We start from the raw sequence: 22803 nt of genomic DNA on the forward strand, positions 1-22803 counted from the left end.
GCCAGGCTGGTCTCGAACTCCTGACCTCAGGTGATCTGCTCACCTTGGCCTCCCAAAGTGCTGGGATTACAAGTGTGAGCCACCGTGCCTGGCCTCAATACCATCTTTTTTTTTGAGATGGAGTCTCACTGTCTCCCAGGCTGGAGTGCAGTAGTGCGATTTCGGCTCACTGCAAGCTCCGCCTCCCGGGTTCACGCCATTCTTCGTCCTCAGCCTCCCAAGTAGCTGGGCTACAGGCACCCGACACCATGCCCGGCTAATTTTTTGTATTTTTAGTAGAGACAGGGTTTCACCATGTTAGCCAGGATGGCCTCAATCTCCTGACCTCGTGATCCGCCCGCCTCGGCCTCCCAAAGTACTGGGATTACAGCCGTGAGTCACCGCGCCCGGCCCTCAATACTATGTTTTGACAAAGAAGACTGACCCGTGAAAGGCCGACCCTGTGGAGCTGATTCTACTAATCATGCCTACTAAGATGGTGCTCAGCCCATCACTTCCACCTGATACCTCAGGCAGTTCCTTGGATCAACGGACTTTTTATTTATGACCTCAGAGGAGAGGGGCAAACTTGAACTTCCTTCGTAGACCACCCCCCGCCCCCACCCAGTACTCTCCTTTCCTCTCTAACCATCCCTCCTTCTTTATCAGCTTCATGGTGTGTGTGTGTATGTTTACTCTGTCTACATACAGGTAGGAAGTGTCATCTTTCGGGGTCAGCTAAAACCCTTTTGGGTACTGATGAAGTTCCAGGCACATTCACCTTTGCCCACAGCTTCTGAGTGCCGCCTCTTCAGAGGCACCTAATGCAGCTTCAGGCCTTGAGGCCTCTCCAGTGCGAGCCACGCCTCCTGCACCCCGGATTCTGAAGGAGGGGGTCAAGTTTCCGGGCAGGCCCCATGGAAGCCTCATTCATCTGGCTCCAGGTGTGCAGGAAGCATCCCCTCTGTCCCAGGCAGGAGAGCGGGGCAGACAGCAGGCCGACAACTCTCCCTCAAGGAGCCAGCTCACCCTCTTTGCCCCCTGACCTGGCCTCAGATCACACAGGTTCCGGCTCAGGATAATGCTGGGAAAAGACACTTCATGTCACATCATGTCACTCCAGTGATCTGTTCTCTCCTCTACCTTAGGAAATGTGTTCTCGGCTTGGTTGTGTTGTTCTCACCTAAAACTCTGAGACAGAAAATTCTCATTTTAACACCCTATGATTGGCATGGATATCAACTAAGTGTTAAGAGCAGATGGTAAAAGAAGGTTTAGAGTTTCACATCGTTTTTGCATAATTAAATTAAATATTTATAGACATCCCCTAAAAAAGAGGTGTTAAAATGGTGTGGGTAGTGGAGTTATGAGCGATTTCTCCGTATGTGACAATTACTTTTCACAATGGACACCTTTAGAATGACATACAGACGTGAAAATGTGGTTTTTCAAAACATGAAAATAAAACACAGAAAAGGCTACAATGCTATTAAGGCTACACTACTCCACCTTGAGTGATTTCCTTTGAAAGGAAAATGATTCTCATGAATTCCCATGGTCGACAAATTCTTTCATCATAATGTTACTTAAATATGTACAAATATAAAACTAGCTATAAAACCCGTATTCACTAGCAATGTGCATTTACAGGGGGAACAAAAGAAAGGCCCTAACTTAAAAACTAATAGAATTTAAATCAACGATACTCATTTGATATGACAGATTGCATTATTTGGCTAAAACAAAATTGCTAGTTCTGAGTTGATTAGAAAATGATGTGTTGGTGGCTTTCTGTTGACTTGTCACTGCCTGGAATGTGTTTTTATGTTCAGCTTGGTGGACCACTGTTTGCATCACCAATATTATCATTGTCATAATTTACGCTTTTTATTTTTTACATATTCTCCTGGTTATGTTTAACTGCCAATACACTCTGTTGACAGGCCAATCATTTTAAAATATATTCCAAAATGCAATCATGAAAAATAAAAATATGTCATTGAATGAAAACGTCCTTGTGGGCCATCTCCTGCTACATTGACTGCAAACTGACTGTTGCAATTGCCTCTGATGAAGTATATGAGGTTAGGACCCGGCAGACGCATCCCTGGGAGGGGAGCGTGTTGGGCTGACAGCGGAGGCCCAGGTCCTCTTGGCTCCACCGCCAGTGTGAGGGGAGGTCTCAGTTCACCCAGCATGCTTTTCTGTCTAACCTCTGCTACCTTTATTGCTTAAGTAAAACATGACTTCATTTGGCCTTGTTGATGCAGCGGTATCACCTTAACATTAAGTATGCCTCTGCTGCTATTAATCCAGGACAATTAAAGAAAGCATCCGTTTGCAATACTAGGCCTTTTAAATTCTGTCAGATCAAAGTCTTCGCTCACTAAGTAACTTAAGACAGTGAAGTCTTAGTCTATAAAAACGTTCTACCAAATGATCTAGGAGAAATGTTGCCCTCACAGCTGGTTAAAGAATTCAGCTTGACACAATGAGAAACGGGGAAGGATGCTGCTGTTAGGACCTGGTACATTTTTTGAAACCACAGGGCACTGAAGTGGAGGCAAATGTAAGTGGGACCTTGAAATAACGTGACAAAAGTCATTGTCCTGATAATTCCAAGAAGGCCTATGATCATTTTTTTCAGTAATCATCAAAATGGAAAACATAATGCAAAATTCTCATGGAGAACTTGCCGGTGGATGTGAAATTTGCACAGAATTAATTTTTTCAGCGACACAGTCCAGTCATTTGACAGTCCCTGGTGTTGCCTGGCTGGTGGAGAGGTCACTTCAGTCTCCACCCCCATCTTCACAGGGTGGCTTCCCTGTGTGTGTCTTTAACTTGATCACATCTGCAATGACCCTATTTCCAACTAAGGCCATTGTGTTAGTCTGTTTGTGCTGCTCTAAAAATTATCAGAGACTGGGCAATGTATGAAAAACAGAAATTTATTTCTTCTAGTCTTTGCTGGAAAGTCCAAGGTGAAGATGCCGGCAGGTCCAGTGTGTGGTGAGAGTCCATTCCTCACAGATAATGCAGCCTCGTGTCCTCACATGGGGGAAGGGGCAGGAGGGGCAAAAAGGGGTGAGCTCCCTCAGTCAAGCGCTTTTATACAGGCATCTACTTCCCTTTACCTCCTAAAGACCCTATTTCTTTGTATTGTTACATTGGGGATTAAGTTTCGACAGAAGCATTCAAACCACAGCAGTCACATTCACGGGTTCCATGTGGACGTGAACTTTGCGGGGGACACTATTCAACCCAGGACAAAAGCCCATACTTACTTCCTGAGCACCTGCTTAACGTATGAGAAACAATTGTACGTCTCTTGATTTCCCAAATTTCATATTCCAGTGTGAAAGTATAAAGACACATACTCGTACTATCTGGGCATGAAGGTCAGCTCTGTTCTCCAATTATTAAAGAATATATTATCACTGTAAAAGCATGCTACTTTGAGGGAAAAACAGAAGAACTATTCATTCATTTCTCATTCAATTAGCATTTTTAAACACTAAGATACAAGCTTTGCATGTATTTTGTGGGGCAAGAGTTAAGTATACCTAAGACAAGGTTGTTGGCTCTTAAACCACTGATGAATCCAGTTTTGTCCCAGACCTGGCCCTCATCTCTGCTACAAAGCAGCAATGGCCCATTCCAACTCCAGGAGGAGACATTCCCTTTCATCCTCCCACTCTAGGGCAGCAAGAACTTTTTGCAAAGAAAGCAGGAAAGATAGCGAGCAGAGAGCTGCTTTGTCTTTGGGACTGGTTTGCAAATAGAATCTCTCAAAGCAAACTCTTCCCCTGGAAAGTTTAGGATTTCTCCATGGGACAGAAAAATAAGCCTTCCTATTGTCAGATAGGTAAGGCAGTGAAATGGTTTTCCTTCTCAAAAAGGAGTGTCCCTCCTTTGCCATCAGAAGACTGTCAACATTGTCTTAAGCAGGTGAGACGAAATTTTAACAAGAGGGAGAAATCGATCAAAGAGAATGTTTTCCACTTCGGGTGAAACTTACATAACATTCCCACAATTTATGAGGTGTGCCTTGTCCATGTGTCTCCTCTATCGTATTAATCACTTAATGCTTTTCTGTAAGTTGACTCATTTGAACATTTAAATACTTTTTCCCATCCTAGGCAGTAATATCCATGGGAAAAAAATTGATTTAATGCTCCATTTATATTTTTCAAATTCAAATTAAATATATAACTAAAAAATAAAAAATATTCATCCATCTGTCATGTAAAATCCTCCCAACTAGCACCCATGGGCTATGGCTGCACATGAGAAATACTGATTTAATGTAAGCTGAATGGCGATGAGTTCCCGCAATGAGCAGTGATGACTCTGGACCCAACAGGAAGAGAATGTGGTCATAGGAGAGGAGGATGCCAAAGGCAGTCAGTGTGGCGGTCAACCACACAGAACTCTGCAGCCCTGCAGACCTGGCTTTGGTTCCAGCTTCATTACTGAACACAGAGCCTATCTTGTTTAGGCCTCAGTTTCCTTTTACACACATTTGGAATACTATCTCCTAACTCACTGTGTTACTGTGAATGTTGACATTCACTCACTCACAGACATTTATTGAATGCCTTTTATGGGGTACCAGGAACTGTGCTTGCGTCCTAGTTCCAAGCAAGAACCCCAGTCCATGCCATATGCATGTTTCAGCAATCATCTCTAAGTTACTTGTTTAGTAACTCTCTGTATATACACTGTTATCAATATGCAATGTAGTTAACATTCAATCAATGTCCTTATTTCTCGTTTTCCAATTAAAGAACTGCAGAATACCTGGGCATGCATGGATCCTACTCATGATCAGATGCTAATTGTAATGCAGACTAATTTCTGCCTGCATGGAGCTTCCCACCTGCTAGGGGAAAAGAGACATAAATTAACTAATTTCAAAAGTGCATATATAATTACAAAGTGGGAAGAGTCCCAGGAATAGAGATGGCATTGAAGAATGTAACACAAAGAGTCCTAACCTGGGTTAAGAAATCAATGAGATAATGTATATGAAATACTGTGAAATAGCCCATTGTCCATGTTAAGCTGGCGATGATGATAAAACTGAAACAAGAGTTGGAATTCCCAGTGTCTGATCCACGCTAGGCTGAAGGCATTGCCAGTGGTCCAAGGAAGAACCCCACTCAGTCTATCTGCATGGATGATCAGTCATCTCAATTTGAAGTTACTTGTTCATAAAATCACTCCATATACATGGCCATGTACAGTACAGTTGAAATTTATTTTAATTATTGTCTTTATTTCTACTTTTTCAATGAAAGAACCACTTTGTGATATGGTCTATACAAGAATGCCTGGACAGTGCAGACTGTACAGATGATTAAGTCACTACACTAATGCTCAGTGAGGACTGACCCCAATAGAGGATTTAGGTCATGTAGCAACAGATGGTACATTCTCATCAAAACCTAGAGTGCCTCATCAACTGTCCAATGGAACACTGTGGAGTTTGCTGGAGATATTCCAAATGAATGCACATTACATGCTTCCATCTCCGTTTATCTCGCGCAGTTGTAGGGTGATTAATCTGATAACGTAATAGTGATTTAAAATATTTACTTTTACCATGACATATCATTTATTCAACTGTACTTCAAAGCATCACCTGGATGCTCCCATGTTGCTGCCGTAATCATGCAAATGTAAACATTTGGATTGTGATTGGATGACCTAATTACTTTGACATTTGTCATTTATTTTTTAATTTCCCTTTCATTTACAAAGGCATGGGAAATGCAGTACTTGCCAAAAAATCACCGCGTACATGCAAAGGGGGAATTTATAATATTTAATGACTTCAGATTTCCCTGCTGCTGAGTCCATATTCTCCACTGTCAGCAGCAGAGCCAAGAGAGGAAATCACAGAGGAATCTTTGATATCAAAGAAAAGCAACTTGAATGGCAGGGAGGGAGATAATGGGTATCGGTTTCTTAGAAAAGACAGGAGTGACATAAACTAGGACATGGAGGGTAGAAAGGAAGCCTGGCCTCACCTGGCATGCCAGAACTCAGTGTTTACTTTATAATAATGTCAAATAAGCATCCCTGATATCAGACACCCTACAATTGTGCACTTTCTTTTTCCTGGGATATGTTTAGTTCCTTTACAAGAAGATGAAAGTGAACCAACTTTTATAGGAAAAAAATCTGAAAACCTAACAACCTGCCCTTTCAATGAAATAATCAAAGTAACATTTTTGGGTTTAGTACATTTTCCCAAAGAAATCTGACAATATGATGCTTACACAGTTTTCTTGACACTTTTTTTCAATGTTCATTATTTGAATGATGCTGTTAAGAAGCCGACCAAGGCCCAGGAAACACACGCAATTTATATAACTTGCATAAAGGGAATTTGTGTTAATGAGACTTGAGAACTCCAGGAAGATCTGCTTCCTCTTAGAAAACTGTGCCGTGTTCTCCGTCATTCATGTGTTCAATTATTGAACTAACATTTGGGAAAATAGGTTAGTCTGGCTGGAGATGATGTTTTGTGGATCCCCTGCCCTTTCTCTCAAACTTCCTAGAGCCACCTCGGCTCTCCTCACGCCACTGTTACCACCTCTGCCTTCAGGGTGACTCAGACATCTTTGCTTACCTGGCAGCAGGCAACAGCCTCTAAGAAGGGAAATGCTCACATGGGCAAGAAACGCCAATTGCTGCCGGGTAGTAAAAGAAGTTTCAAAAGCGCAAAGGAAAACATTCAAAAGAATTCCCACTGAAGCTCCCCGGACCAAAGAACTTTGGTATATAACATTACAACACTGAGCAGAGACCTGATTTGCAGAAGGACCATCATGACTCCTAAGAACAAGCTAGATTGGGCTTTGTTTCCACCATGTTCCATTTCAAAGTTTCCCAGAAGATTATAATGTGTCAAGGTTTTTTCAGAAAATTTCAGTGCAGTGATCTCGTAGTTTTTCTCATGTGAAGCAATACGCCCCCAAGGATGTCAGATAACAGAGGCATCATGGAAGTTTACCCTAAGAAGTTAATGACGGGCGGCGCTGCTACTCATTCCTAGAATACTTGCATTGACTCGTGAAAACCACAAATAGAGACGGAAATCCTCCCCATATGGCGGGGCGAGCAGAAGTTCTTTGGAACAGGTGGAGTAGCCTTTCAGCATCCCCAGAAGGGACCTGCATGAGGAGCATTTCAAGCATGACCTGAGAGGAGCTATGTAGGAGAAGGGGGATTGATTAGGATGTCCATAAAGACAGCCTGCTGCAAAGGGCAGGCCAAGGGTAGTTCCCTAAGGAAAACAGGAAGACTGTTACCAACAGGAGTGGGGAAGCAAGGGGAGAGCAGATGCTCCCCACAAAGATGGTGCATTTTCTAGAACATCCTTTCCCCTCCTGGAAGACTCTCATCTGAGTGCTACACTTGAGTCCCACAGCCTTTCGAGGCGGGAGAAAGGGAGATGCCTCAGTTATGCAGACGACAGGGCAAAGGGAGCCTGTCTCCATAGCATCGCTGTCCCAACAGCAAGCACGGCAAATCTCCAGGGTCCAGTGTCCTGCAAGATTGAACTCGAGGGGAGAGCGCCTGGAGCATTTGGTTTACACAAGAATGTCTAGGAGACGTTATTGGAGGTCAACATCCCGTCCAAATTCCTCCACCTGTAGAGGAAGCAAGGCCGCAGCACGGATGATGTGAGACAGAAAAGCTCTCCGCAAGAAGCCTGTCCCCAGCTCATGTGCTCACACTTACTGAATAGTCCTCACAGCTCTGTCTAAAGCTCTCACTTACTTTTGAGGAGATAAAAGCCATCAAAAGCCAGGAACTTAAAACATGTTTGAAGAGTCACCTTTACCATGTGGCCTCTTGGGGGTGTTTTGAAACCCTCAGTCAGCTCACTAATTTCAGAGAAAAAGGCCTGGGAATTCACTGCATATTTCTTGTTAAGTGGAGTCAGTACCTGAGGACAAGAGGGAGGTGCCTCCTTCCCCCAAGGATTCGGACAGAGAGAAAATCCTCTGAGGCTTGGGGAAAGAGAGGGTCTAGAAATCCGGCCTGGGTCCTCCTGGGAATGTCCATGGTGTCGTTGCTCAGAGGCTGTTTGTAATCTCAGCAATGCAGCAACAGAGATTGTGACCACAGTTACGAAGGCTGCTCTTGAGTCTGAAAGAAACTGTGAGGCAATGGAGAAGTCGATAGACCCGGTGGCCTTTATCCAAGGCTTTCCAAGAATGAGAGATGTTAAATAAGGCAGACACCAACACTGGGGCTACTCATTAGCTGCTTTCTATTAAGAAGTGGAAACAGGTTTTTAGTGTTCACCATCTCCACCGAGATTTTTCCTGAAACCATGTTCACTTCCCCACTTCCATATCCCTCTCATTCCCAGGTCCACTAATCCTGAGAAGGAGGTTCCAGCTAGCAATCTCTAACACGGAAATATCACTTATGAAAAAATTAACCAATTGCTATTCTGGTTTATTTTATCCACTTATTGTAGCAATATTTGGAATCACTTCTTATATTCCAGGCACTGTGCTACTGTTTGATGGTATCCAAATTTGAATAAGATACAACACTATTTCTAAATGTCTTTAGCATTATAGAGACATTTAGAAAATGCTGTGGCACTGCAGTCACATGCTAGAAGAGCAGAGAAGAAAGCTACCTAACTCTATTGGTTGGGTGGTGGTGTTGGCTGAGGTTGGATTCCTGGAGGAGGTTTTGTCTAGGCTGAGTCTTTAATGCACCTCATCTTTTAATAGGTAACAGATAGATCAATGGCAGAGGGAACATGAAAAAGCATAGAGACGTGATTTAACATGGTATGTTTGAGAAACCTCAAGAATTTTGGTGTTGTTGAAGTGAAGAGTTTGAGGCAGTGAGTTGTGAAAAATAAGGATAGAAAAATTTATACAGGAGCCAGAAGTTTGAATGCAAGAGCTTCTCAAAAAGGCTGTGTGAACCCCCTAGGTATGGAGCTTCTATGGTACTAAGCCAGGGGGAAGAAATTAATACACAGCCATTAGGAGTAAAATTTAAACTTTACTGAAAGACATAAAAGAATCCCTGAACAAATGACAGACCTGCATGTTTATGAAAGAGAAGGCATAATGTCACAAATATGTCATTTCTCCCCTAATCAATCCAATGCAATTCTCACTTACAGTCCTGGTGGGCTTTTCTTTGTGAAACTTGAGAAACTGATTCTAAAATTCACTTTTGATGAAAAACTAAGACAGAGGGTATCATGGGCTGAATTGCATTCCCTCGAATTTCCTATGTTTAAGTTCTAACCCCTAATACCTCAGAATGTAACTACATTTGGAAATAGGGTCTTTGCAGAAGTTAAGTTAAAATTGCGGTCATGATGGGGTGGGGCTAATCCAATATTGATGAATATTATAAGAGAAATTCACAAACAGACACATACAGAGAGGAGATGATGTAAAGACACAGGGAGAAGGCCATCTACAAGCTAAGAAGAGAGGCCTGGAACAGATCCTACCTTCATGGCCCTTAGAAAAAAAGCCAACCCAGCCAACACCTTGATCTTGAACTTCCAGCCTCCACAACTGTGAGAAAATAAATGTCTGCTGTTTAGAAATTTCTGTTTTTTATGGCAGCCCTACTACAACAGGGTTTATAATGGCAGCCCTAGCAAACTGATTCAGAGGATCTTGTGCAATTGCTATTGTGAAACTATACAATTTAAACAGCCTAATATTAGTCCCATGATAGACAAACAGACCAGTGCAACAGAATAGAACATCCAGAAACAGGCCCATTAGAAAAGCAAACATTTTAATCTGATAATACTAATGCTCACACTTTCCAGGCACTTGGTATGTACCTTGGCAAAAACGGAAGATACACATCCCTTGTTACCCAACAATTCTCCCTTTGGATGCCTATTCTAGAAAAATTCTCATGTGAACAAAAGGTAATGTGTGTATGATGCTCATTTCAGTGCTGTCCAGCAAACAACAACAACGAAAACCACCTAAATGTCCATCAAGAGAAAAATGGAGGGGCAAATTGTAATATAGTCACTTGATGGAATTGCTTTTCAAATCTGAAAAAAGTCTTTATTCACCTTTGTTTTTGAAAAATATTTTCACTGGGTACAGATTCAAGAGTGGCAATTTTTTCTTTCAGTACTTTTAAAATGCAGCTCCAATGGCTTCTCACTTGCATTGTTTCTTCTGAGAAATCTGCTGTCACCCTTATCTTCCCTCCTCTTTATTTTGTCTGTCTTTTCCTTTTGTCTTTTTCTGTATGACTGCTTTTAAGATGTTCTCTTAGTCACTGGTTTTAGCCAATTTGGTTAGTATGTGCTTTGGTGTAATTTACTTAAGGTTCTCGGAGCTTATTGGATCTATGGGTTTATAATATTCATTAAATTTGGAAAATTTTGGCCATTATCTATTTAAATGTTTTTTCTGCCCCCTTCCCTTTGGTGATTCCAATTACATATATATTAAACCACCTGACATGATTTCACAGCTTACTGATGTACTGGAGTTTTTTTTTCTGTACTATTCCCTCTTTGTTTCATTTTAGATAGTTTCTACTACTAGATCTTAAAATTTACCAAGCTTTTCTTCTGCAGTGTCTAACATGTTGCTAACCCTGTAATTTATTTTTTGTCTTATATGTTGTATTTTTTTCATCTCTAGGAGTTTGTCTTGTGTCATTTTTGTATCTCCCATGCTTTTATTTAACTTTTTGAACATACGGAATACAGTTATTATACTGATATTTTAATGTCCTTGTCTGCTAATTTTAACATTGGTGCCAGTTCTGGGTCAATTTTGATGGACTGACCTCTCCATTAAGGGTTATATTCTTCTGCTTCCCTGAATGCCTGGTATTGAGTACTGAAAGTTGCTGTAGTCCTTTCAATATTATTGAGCTTTATTCTGGGATGTAATTAAGTTACTGGAAATAGATTGATCCTTTTGAGTCTGGCTTTTAAGATCTTCTAGGTAGGACCACAGCAATGCTGACTCTATTTCTACTTATTCTCCACTGATTAAGGGAAGCCTGTCTGTGTATTCAAACCAAATGTCCTGTGAATCATGAAGCTCTTCAGTCCAGCTAATAGAAACAGGAGCTGTTCTCAGGCCCTGGTCAGCTCCAGTTACTTCCGGTCTTTTTGGGTGGTTCTTTCCCCAAAGTTGGGAGGTTTTCATGTGATCATGACTACTCACCAGAACCCTCAGTGGTGACCCTCCGCACCCTCTGTCTGCCTCCCGATCATTCTTTCTGTACAGCGCTGTCCTTGCTGGCATTCTGTCCTGTGAGCTCCTCCTGCCTCTTGGATTTCTCTATACTCTCAGTTCTGTCTCCTCAACTCAGGGACTCCACTGAGCTCTGCCTGGGTTCCCCCTTCTCTGAATAGGAGCCTAGAAACACTATCAAGGAAGACAGGCTGAGCAATTGGAGGCCTCATTATTGTTCATTTGCTGTCACAGAGAGTTCACTGCCCTTCATTGTTTGATGTCCAGTGACTTGAAAACATTATATCACATGTTTTGCCTGTGTTTTGATTGTTTTGGGGAGGAAGGTAAATAAAATCCCCATCACTTCATTTTGTCTGGAAAAGCAAGTGCATTTGATAGAATATTGCAGCTTTCATAAATGAACTAGATTATTAGGATTATATGCAGTAACAGAGATCTGACATTAAATATTGAGTAAAAATAATCCAATTTGAAGAAAAATATATTCTGTCTGAAAAAGTTTACTTAATTTCAAAACATGCAAAGGTATCCTGTATACCAGTTTTATATAGAGAAACATAAACATATGTATGAGAAACACCTAAGCCAACACAGGGGAGGTGATGCATCAGGAAAGAGAAAATTGGAAGAGAGGACCAGGGGATAATAAAATGGGGTTTGAACTTTATCTATAATGTCTTATTTAAAATAAAAACATCAAACAAACATCTAAATATGTTAGTATATTAGCATTACTTAGAGCTGATGGTTGGCTAAAAGAATACTCACTATATATTTTTAAGTCTCCCAATTATTTCTTAATTTAAAATATCTGTTATTTAGGTTATTAGCAGCTTCTGCTGCCGAGAACAGATATTTGAATTTGCCTTTCGGGCTCACCACCCTGCTCACCATCCTTGCTCACATTTGCATAATTAAACAGCTCACAGAGGTGTCTTCCTCAGGAAAAAGAAAACCTTCTTCTAAGAAGGAAATATCCAATAATAGAATTCTAAGGAGGTAAATTGTTGTGGGTGGTTATTGGAGAGGTTTTTTTAAGATGTAGGCAGAGTTCTAAATTCGCATCTGCAAAATAGAAAAATCTGTTTTGATAAATACTCATTTAGACTGACCTGTGCACATCTATTACTGCTCATTCTTGTGCTTTCAGTGAAATTAGTGGTGTGTGTATGTACATGTGCACATTTTCTTGTTCAAGGATAACAGGAATAGAGAACCTCAAAGACTCAGGAGGATTTGTAGGCTCCACTCTCAGGGTGATATAAGAAGGCACTGAATTCCCCTGCTGTCCATTTTGTAATATTATTTAATGTTAATTCACGAACACCCCAGTGCATGAATTGCTGTTAGGGCTATTGCATGATTACCTTGGGGGGCTAGTCTACACCCCTGTGAGAAATGTCATGTTTCTCTTGACGAGAGTCAGTGGTGCCAGTGTCACAAGTGACAGGAAGAGGCCAATCTAGGGACAAAAAGCAAAGAATTGCATAATTTGTTTGTGGGAGCCTTTGCCAGTCTGGTTTGGACTCAAAAGTAAACAGATGTTCTGAAAATTCACCAATGGAGTCCACAGGCTCCTGCCATGTGGAACAGGGAGAGGAAGGCTTCAGCCGGCGGGCTCTGAAGGTAACATATGCATTTCTTGTAATATTTTTCCCTTCCATTAACTCACAAATTTCCATACAATTTTGAAGCTACGGGCTGATCATTGCTATGCTTTGAAGAATTAAGGGCAAGTGTATTCCACAGTCAAAGCGGGCCATGGAGGACGCCGTGCACCCAAGGCAGATCCCAGCTGGGCCCTGTGGAGCCGTGTCCTCGGGAGAGTCACGGAAGCAGAGGCAGCAGAATGGCATGACCAGGAGACTCGCTGGATGATCGTGGGGCCCACTCCTGAACACACGGGGCAGCTGTCTCTGATACTTGTCAATGTTACTTGGAAATAATTTGAGAAGGGCTTTTTTGGGCAATTAAATTATTAGGCATCTCTCATGACATTAACATCTCATTATTAACTGAAAATGTGGTTTCATTTTATAGTTGTGGATTGGTGAGGAGCAGATATGTGGATGCCTCTCTGGGAAGGAACAGGAGACGAAGACTGAGCGTTAGCCCCCCTCGTTGCTCTGCGGCAGGACAGCGCAGCCTTTCTTCTGTTTCACACAAGCTGATGGGATGCACACTCCATGGTGAAAACAGAGCCAGGTGGATTCGCTCCCGTCACAACCCTTCCTTTTCTCCTCAAGAACCATGACTAAACTTTTCTGATGACAATATGGGACTGCAGGTGAGGGATGGTGTCATCGTTTCCCAGGCTTGCATCTTAGATATTTATAAAGAAGGAAATTTTGGCACTTTAATACTGATAACACCTTATTTGTGTATGGCCTATGACAGATCTGTCTTTACAGGCAAAGGCAGCTGAGAAGAAAACAAGAGAGGAAACAGGCAAAGGCAGTGTTTGACAGACTGAAGGAAGAAGGATGAGGGGGCTCTTGAGAACTGGAGAAATAAATAGCAAAGCCATTCTCAATCAAGGGTTATTCAAGGAAATAGCAGCCACACTCGACATTTCAAACAGATGAAATCTAATACAGGAAATTGCTTAAACAGGTACTGGGCAAGTGGAGTCTCTAACCAGGGGATGGCAGACAATGGGAAGACTAGCACAGTGGGCAGCTGCTGCCACCATCTCAGTGCTGGGCGGGTACAGGGAGGAGCATCCTGGCAGCACCCGGGGATCCAGGTCACCCAGTGAAAACGGCAACAGAGGCAGGAAAATCCAGGCAGGGCCTGAGCCATGGAGACACTAAGTTGTGGCTGGAGACTCCACAAGAAGAACAGAAAGGAGATGCAGCCTGGCTTTTCCTGGCCTCTGGCCCACCACTCTCAACCAAATTCTTCCAGGATCTGAAGGGCAAGGGAGCTGAGAGGGGGCATCTCGTGTGATGGTGATCAGAGTAGGGAAGGGCAGGAATCAATCCAAAGAGTGAGGTTGCCAGATCAAACACAAATGCCCAGTTTGAATATCAGATAAACAATGAAAAATTTTTAGCATAACTATGCCTCATGTGATATTTGGTATTCAGTTATACAAACATTTATCCATTGTTTTTCTGAAATTCAAATCGACCTGAGCACCCTGTGTGTTTACTTAAAAATCTGAGAGCAAATGGGGAGGTAACTGGCACCTATGGCAATAAATGCTAACAGGGGCCCAGAATTCTTCCTGACCCAGAGGGTTACACCCACGAAGGAAACGGAATTTTGCAAAAGACTAAAGGTTCATTCCAGGAAAAAAATGAAAATTAGGGGAGGGAGATGGCTGAGGAGTTAATACATCAAAGTCTTCAAAATACCTTACAGTAAAGATCAAGGACAAAAGGATTCCCACAGATGCTGGAAAAGGAAGCCTGGGGCTAGGGGATGGGATTGTGAGTTTGCACTCGAGGATCCTGATTATGAGTCATGTCACTGATTGAAGCCTGAAACCAATTAGAGTCAAAATTATGCTTGGCCTCAAAATGAAAAATCTGAGGCATGATTTTTGAAGGATGAGAAAGCACAAGCTTTTATTGGGGTCTCTCATCACCTTGCTGTGCTGTGGTGGGAACTGGCACAAAAAACAGGAAGAATTGGAGAAAAAACCATCACCCTCTGGATCCCAGGAGATTCTCGGGAGTTTGGATCAGTGACGAGTGCTGTCATCTGCTCTCGGGAAGGAGATTGTCGGGAGATAGTCGCTAACTTGGGGGTATTGAATTATCAGTGGGCCTGCCGGCACGTGGGGCTTTCTTTGGGCATATTGTACCCTCCTTAAACACTCACACACACACACTCACACATACTCACACACACACGCTCACACACACACTCACACACACTCACACACATACACTCACACACACACACTCACACACACACTCACACTCACACACACATATACACACATTCTCACACACACACACACTCACATGCACACTCACACACACACACACACTGGAGGCAGAAAAGGTAACTTGGAAATGACTCACACTGCCTGTCCAACCTGAGCAGATGGTATACCTCTCACTGGGGAGCAGTTGTAGCACCTCAATTTTCAACCCTCTCTCTACCATCAATAACCAACAGCTTAAAGCCAAGAGGGCTTTGAACACACTTATAACACTTATTGAGGACTGATTTGTTTTGACAGCAACTGAGGCAGGACTGACGGGAAAACTGTTGTATCAGTATTCAGGAGTGAACTATTTCTGCATGAAAGAGGTACTTCTGCTACCTCTTGCTTTTCAGTTACAAACACAAACATGTTCAATGAACAAGAGCAGGCACGGTTAACTCCAAGAGAGTTATCTGCTCTGCCAGAAAGCTTTCTTGTCTACCCAAATTTTCATATAAAAATTCAAATTGTGCAAGAAGTTTAGTGACCCGAAAGCAATATAGGCTAGTTACCCACAGCAGCAGAGGTTAAAAATGGCTGCTGCCCTCAGAGGTCATGCAATCTAAAGTGAGGTAAGTCTTCAGTAAAGTGAGTTAGGAGCTGACGGAGCAATGAGTGGGAAAGCTGCATGCTGAGCTTGTTGTGGGATCGCAATTTAAGGTAGCAGTTCTGGGACAAAGAACTTTAGGAATTGAACCTCCCAGATTTGGATACCTCTTTCTAACTCCAAACTCTCGTGGGGAAACAACTCCACAGGCTGACAGTTCTGTGAAGCGCCTTCCTGAGGCTTCCTATTTGTTTGTATCATATTCAAGTGCTGCTGCTGCTGCTGTTACTTTACAATCCTTGGAAACAAAATACACATAGATTCTGAATCCACATGCTCAACGTGGCTGCCACTAGCCACCCGTGACTACTGAGTATTTAAAGTGTGACTGGGGCAACTGAAAAACTAAATTTTTAATTTTAATTTTACTTTAATTAATTGTAAATTAAAACTGGGACTTGATTCAGTTATTGGAAAACTTTGAAGTATCTTTGGGGACACTTGGGCGTGTGAATTTAAGTTTTTAACTGCAGATCTTATGAAATTTAAATACAGATCAAGTAGTTCTAATGAAAATTTAGCATCTGCCTTGAGATGTAAAGTAAGTAGAAAATACATACTAGATTTTAAAGATTTGGGAGGAAAACTATAAAATATCTCATTAATAAGCTCATCATGTAATTGGTTACATGACGAAATAGCATTTTGGATATATTGGGTTAAATAAGTTATAGTATTAAAATTAATTTTGCCTGTTTTATATTTTCTGTTTTTAATACAGCTACTGGAAAACTCAAAGTTACTATGTGACTTACATTATATTTCTGTTGGATGAAACTTCTCTGAATTCCCATATCTTCATATGCTCTGTATCTCTATGAGCTTAAATGTATAGAGGCCCCGCTCTCTACCTCAGCCTTCTTCCCTTGTAATCTCCCTAGAACAGTTGGGTACAAGTTGACTGGGAAAAAAGTGAGGATAGAGATGAGGGCGGCGCGTGCAATCACAGTGGGAGTATGAGGTGGACGAATGGACTTGTCCTCTCAGCCAACCTTTTGTTCCCTTCACTCTCTCATCTCTGGTAGGAAGAGGATCTTCAGTAACACAGAGCAAAGAAAGGGAGACTTTGCCCGAATGCAACGTCATGATTATGAGAGAGCCATTGTGTGCATGAGAAATGTTTGGTTCACCCCAAGTGACTCGCCTTGAAGACCCTGAAGGGCTATAACACTTGCTTGACTTCTAGATCATTGCCCTGATGGTCCCAGGGGCCAATGGTCTCCTTCTCTGTGCTCTGTGAGAACCTCTGGCCCCCAGTGGAAGGGAGCCTGAGAGAGATGCATGTATGGGAAACTCTGGAAGGAATGTGGGGACAAGAGAGAAGAGGGAGGAGGACAGGACAGAAGGGACACCCAGGCATTGGCCTGGTTCCGGCTGCATGTGGCGGACCGGATGAGACATGTATCTCAACGGGGTGCACCGTCTTCCAGCCTCTGTGTACGTCTGCGATTGTGCCTATCTAGAAGCTAAATTATTATCTTTCTGGTGATGGATTAGTAAGTACAACTCAGTGCTTTCATTAATAATCTATAACTCTGACCCCTAAAATAGGAATTTAATTGATGTTTCCCCAGTGTTAGCCAAAAGACAGCTGTCTAACAATATGAACTAATGCTTTAGAATAAACTTGGCTAGGCATTCCTAGCTGGGTTTGTACAGTTTGATTCTCACGACTTTTTGTGGAGGCCAACCCACTGCCAATGTCCACTTTCACATTTCCAGTAATAATGATAGCGGCTGGAATATGTAGGGCGCACAAAAGACTGTCAAAATGAGACTAGGCCTCTAATTAAGCCATACCATATCCATCCCATAAAGCTGCAAAATCATGAAGCGGGAAAGCTGGTTCTTACTATGTGAGCCTGGGAGCACAGTGACAGTTGGAATGGCATGGAATGAGGTGCACATGGCCAGCCAAGGCTTGCTTCTGCCAGACTTTTTCCCCTATGGTCAGAAAAGACAGGGGCCAAAAACCTGAGAGATGAAATAATCCATTTTTTAAAAATCCAGACCACTGGCAGGGAGATTACATTATAACCCAAAAGAGTAGTTAACATATTAGGGTCTTTGTTTATAGAACCTCACGGAGCCATGTGACAGGACGGGAATGCATTCACTGGACTTGCATTCCAATGAATCTGCTTAATACCTAGGTGTTGGGGTGTTGTGGGTCCTTGGACATGGCTTAATTTAACAGTGCTGGCAGTGGGGACGTCACCATGCATCTGTGCTCAGCCTGGAGCACAACCTGGGAGAACCTGCCCAGCATGTTTTCTGGGGGCTGGGCAGCCTGCAGAGGGAGGGGGCTATTGGAGATTTGGCAAGCAGAAGGCGACTGCTGCAAACCATGCTGGGGGCAGCACTGGTTGACCCCAAGGTGGGTAACATGAAGCCCAGCTCAGCCCCTACCCAGAGGAGTCGGCAAGGGCTGTGAGCTCAGGTAGGCTGGCATACCCCGCCTCCCCCCCTCTCAATCCCATCCCCAGGAGATGTCAATTCCGGGGCGCTCACATTTCTGCCTAGAGGAGGAGCAGAGGGACAATAAGACCCCAGTCCCCAGTGGCTGGGGGCTCCCTGGTAAACTTGGTCGCAGCGGAGGCAGCGGCGTAGGGAAGGGGCACAGACTCTCCACTCCCCCAGCGTGCCGACCTGCGACCCCACGGATGAGAGGCAGGCACCTTGACATACTAGGAGAGCCAGACCCATGCCATGGTGCTCTTAAAATCTCTTAAAGGTACAAAACAACATGTATTCCTTTTTTTAAGAAAATAGTAAAATACAAAAATCATCTGTAATCCCATCACACAGAGAGAACCACTGGTAAGAAGTTTTATGAAACATGACATTTTACTTTGTATTTACTGTTTTTCGCCTGTTATTTTCATTTCAGAACATTGTTCTATGCCACTGGGTATTTTTCAATATTACCTATTTAATAGAGATACAGTGCTCATTTTCAGGTATGCATAAATCCATCTGTCTATTGTTTGGGTTTGAAGTAGACTTCATATTAAATATATATATATGTGTGCGTGTATGTGTGTGTATATACATATGCATGTATATATGTATTTATCTTGATGTCAGCAGATTTCATTGCTGAAAAGAATTCCTTTTCTATTATTTCCCATGATTTCCCTCTCCCATTGCATATGACTTTTCAAATGGTTGTTGATACGATTTGCCTCTGTGTCCCTGACCAAATCTCATGTTGAATTGTAACCCCAGTGTCAGGGAGGACCTAGGGGAGGTGAGTGCAACATGGAGGCAGAGTTCTCATGAATGGTTTGCCACCGTCTGCCGCTGGTACTGTATAGTGACAGAGTTTTCACAAGATCTGGTTGTATAAAAGTGTGTAGGCTGGGAGCAGTGGCTCACACCTGTAATCCCAACACTTTGGGAGGCCGAGGCAGGTGGATCACTTGCAGTCAGGAGTTTGAAACCAGCCTAGCCAAAATGGTGAAACCCCATCTCTACTAAAAATAAAAGAATTAGCTGGGCGTAGTGGCGGGCACCTGTAATCCCAGCTACTCGGGAGGCTGAGGCAGGAGAATCGCTTGAATCCAGGAGGCAATGGTTGCAGTGAGCTGAGATCATGCCACTGCACTCCAGCCTGGGTGACAGAGCAAGTCTTCTTTGAAAAAAAAAAAAACTGGGGCACCTCCCGGCTCTCTCTCTTCCTCCTGCTTCTGCCAGGTGAGATGCCTGCTCCTTCACTGCCTCCACCATGGGTAAAAACTCCCGGAGGCCACCCCAGAAGTAGATGTTGCCACGCTTCCTGTAGAGCCTGTGGAACTGTGAGCCGATTCAACCTCTTTCCTTTATACATTACCCAGTCTCAGGTATTTTTCTGTAACAGTGCAAGAACGGACTAACACGGTTGTGTGGCCATGCTTCCTCAGCTGTGGCTTATTGACTGTTAAATATTTGCATGGAGCCACGTTTCCCACAGGCTGCTCCCAGCCAGCGGCTGAGCAAGGCAGGTCCACCCTGGGGAGAGGCTGGGGCTGGGTCTTCCGGTTCAGGCTTGAGGATGCCCCGTGGCTTTGCAGAACTTTCCTGGGGCCACCTGCTCGCAACCATCCCTCCTCTCTCCTTCACTGGGGTCACACTCACACCACAGTCTGAAGGCTATTCCAGCTCCCCCCAGCTTCCCCCCAGTTTCTCTTAGGCATTTTCCCTGACGAAATGGTTGCCTATTTGATCCATTTCTTTGCACCGCTTCTTAGGGGACCTGGGGTAAGACTACCTGCTTCCTACTCCTCGCCAGATCGCCCCTGTGGATGGCAGTCCTGCAGGAGGGGTCTTGCCTTGCCTCCTCCGCCGTCATGGCTTCAGGGTGCTGGGAGCTGTCACTACACGGAACACATCCCAGTTCCCAGGCTGCCCCAATATGAGGGCGCCTCCCTTCTTCATCTGCATGGTGACTCCTGAGGCCGCGTTCCTGGGGTCCTCGGCAGCCCCTCCTTCCTGTCTCCGTGATGGTGCATCTTGGCTGAGGTGTAGAAGATGGGGAAGTGAGCGGGCTGAGAGCAAAGAGAGGTGATTGATGGAAATGAGAAGAAAGGCATTCTGCTCAACTCACAGAAGCAGCCAAGGAATGGAGCACAGGCGCTGCTGAGTTCCCCCGGAGCACAGGCACAGGTGTCTCCATCGGGGACAGGGGAAAAGTTAAAAACACAAACAAGAACAAAACTTTGTGTAGGTGGTCTCTGTGCTGGGACACAAACTGAGGCCCTCTGCGTTTCACACCGAGGCCATTCATGGCATCAGGGTCCTTTTGCTCCTCTCAGGCATCCCTTCTTCCCAGTTTCTGCCTTAAGGAAAGGTCGTCATCTCTGTTTTCCTCTTGCATTGTTTTCACCTTTATCTGTGGAAAGTTGGAAAGACTGTACAGGCAGCTTTCTCCAGATGACAGGTGAAGCAATGGCCGTAGGAAACTCTACATCCATCTGAAATTGTAGTTTCTGCTGAGGGTTAATATTGTAAATGGAACCCATGAGCCCACTGTAAAGCCAAGCCCAGCTCAGTGGTGGAGGAGCGTCTACAGGAGCCATGAGGCACAGCATTTTCTAGTTCCTGCCCAGAAACAGAAAAGAAACCTTTTCTCTGCAGATTTTGTCAAGGGGTTCTGCAGGCAGTTGCACTTTCAACTCTCATTTGCCCATTAGCAAATGGAAAAATTATAATCATGTGAACTATTTTTGTTTTGTTTTTTAAATGTTGAATGATGTAGCAGTGTAGGTAAAATCCTGCATTTGGAGGCCAGAACTGTAAAAGCCATTTTTGAAAGGAAGACAGTTCTCGACAATAAGCATCTTGATCTTGAAACCCTTGAGGAGCAGGGACAGAGCAGACAGTGCAGGTGAGAGCAGGAACAAGAACAGCAAAAGAAAATGAGCAAACCATACCGGAAAAGCAACCCTTGACCAGCCCCACTGGCTCTGAGCCATGTGCCAAGTGGATTCAGGGGAGAAGCTCTGGGTCCTGCCTGCTGTGTTCTGGCCTCAATCCCAAGCTGTCCCTGAGGGCTGCACCCCAGAATCCGAGGACGTGAAAACATGGTTTTGAGCCCTCCTCTGGTGAGGAAGGGATTGGCAGACTCTCAGATCATGCCGAGGCTGCTCTTGTTTGCTGTTTCATGAATGTGTGTTTCGTGTGTATGTTGAAAGGAGCAAACTGTGCGTCGCCTGTGAAACATGGGTTTGGTTCTTCAGAAGAAATCCTTCTGGACTTCTCACAAAGCTCCAAGTTATCCAGAAGCCCCAGGGACCAAACACGCATTCTGGTTGGAACTGTGATACCCAGATGGGCCAGTCGTGGAAATGGAGCTCATGGAAGGTGGCCTCGTGATGGCTGGTGGAGCAGGAAGGATGCCAGGCAGGGCCCCCTTGAATCAGCCTGGCCGAGAGAGGTGGGCAGGATTCAGTGAGGATATCTCACACTGCACTGAAATTAATACTTTATTTACACACATATACAATACACCAAGAGACAGAAGAGGGAAAAAACTATGATAATTTGCTGTTTATGTGAGTTTCTACACGGATACAAAACACTCTTGTATACAAAGTTCACAAGGCCTGGGCTCCTTCCCAGCGCACCTCTGCTCCGCCGGGCTTCACCTCGTGTCCTCACGGCAATGCACTGCGCAGGGTGAGTCCCTCATAGCTCTCAACAGTTGAAGGTGAGCTGCTTGTCTTGGCAGGACCTTGAGAGTTAATGACGCATGTAATAGTGTGTGGGGAAAGTGAGAGACGACGGAGGATCGTGCGGTACAAAAAAAGCAAAAATATGTGTTATAGAAATAGAATATTTTTTGCATCAAACTGAAATCCTCCCTATCCTGAGAATTTCAAGACAACGACAAAGTCACAGGTCACATCCTGAAGGACGCCCTGCCGGACTCTGGCTTTACCCCTCTTAGTGCCCTGGGGTGGGGGTATCGATCTAGAAAGCCACCTATTGCAGGGCGTGTGTGTGTGTGTGTGCACGTGTGCGTGTGTTTGTGTGTATTCATTAGTGCTTGCAGTCACTGTGAAGACACCAACTGTTCTGAACAAGACTTTCCAATCATGAAGGGCGAGCTTGCCTGAAACAAACTAGAAAAACACCATAAAAGAAGAAAAGGGAAAGCATGCCCAGGAGAGCCTCAAATGTCTTTTGTCCATATTGCTGTTTTCGTAAATCCGGGGTGAATAAAAAGCTGGCACTCTCCGGGTTTTGACTGGTCCTGGAATTCTTTTGTGGTGAGCACCACCTTGTGGTCTGCCTTTTGCATTTCCCAAGAACACGATGTCACGGTCCCAGGCTTGCTGAAACCTGGTTACCACACTCGGGCTGGCCTCTCCTCCCCAGCCTCCCACGTCTGCTCCATCGTGCCTACATCCCACCCTACCAGACCCTTCCCACTCGAGGGCTCAGACTCATCTCAGGCTTGCCCCAGTAGGCTTGTCCCACTTTCTAGAAATAAGACTGAACATTAAGTTGCTGGCCTGAGCCCAAGGCCCAGGTGTCTTATTACGGTT

At 44.0% G+C, this 22803-nt stretch overlaps 1 pseudogene across 1 annotated transcript; it reads right to left on the bottom strand.

Annotated features, from left to right (window-relative positions):
* Positions 1 to 326: 326 nt before the first annotated feature.
* LOC108581493 lies at positions 327 to 20105 on the bottom strand (annotated as a pseudogene). The gene is made up of 4 exons (XR_002515983.2): positions 20025 to 20105; positions 18324 to 18462; positions 17576 to 17712; positions 327 to 17257 (listed from the first exon to the last, which is right to left on the bottom strand). The product of XR_002515983.2 is annotated as an uncharacterized LOC108581493 (transcript).
* Between the last annotated feature and the right edge of the window lie 2698 nt (positions 20106 to 22803).

The sequence above is a fragment of the Papio anubis genome, chromosome 10 (genome assembly GCF_008728515.1).
Source record: "Papio anubis isolate 15944 chromosome 10, Panubis1.0, whole genome shotgun sequence".
NCBI classification, from domain to species: domain Eukaryota; kingdom Metazoa; phylum Chordata; class Mammalia; order Primates; family Cercopithecidae; genus Papio; species Papio anubis.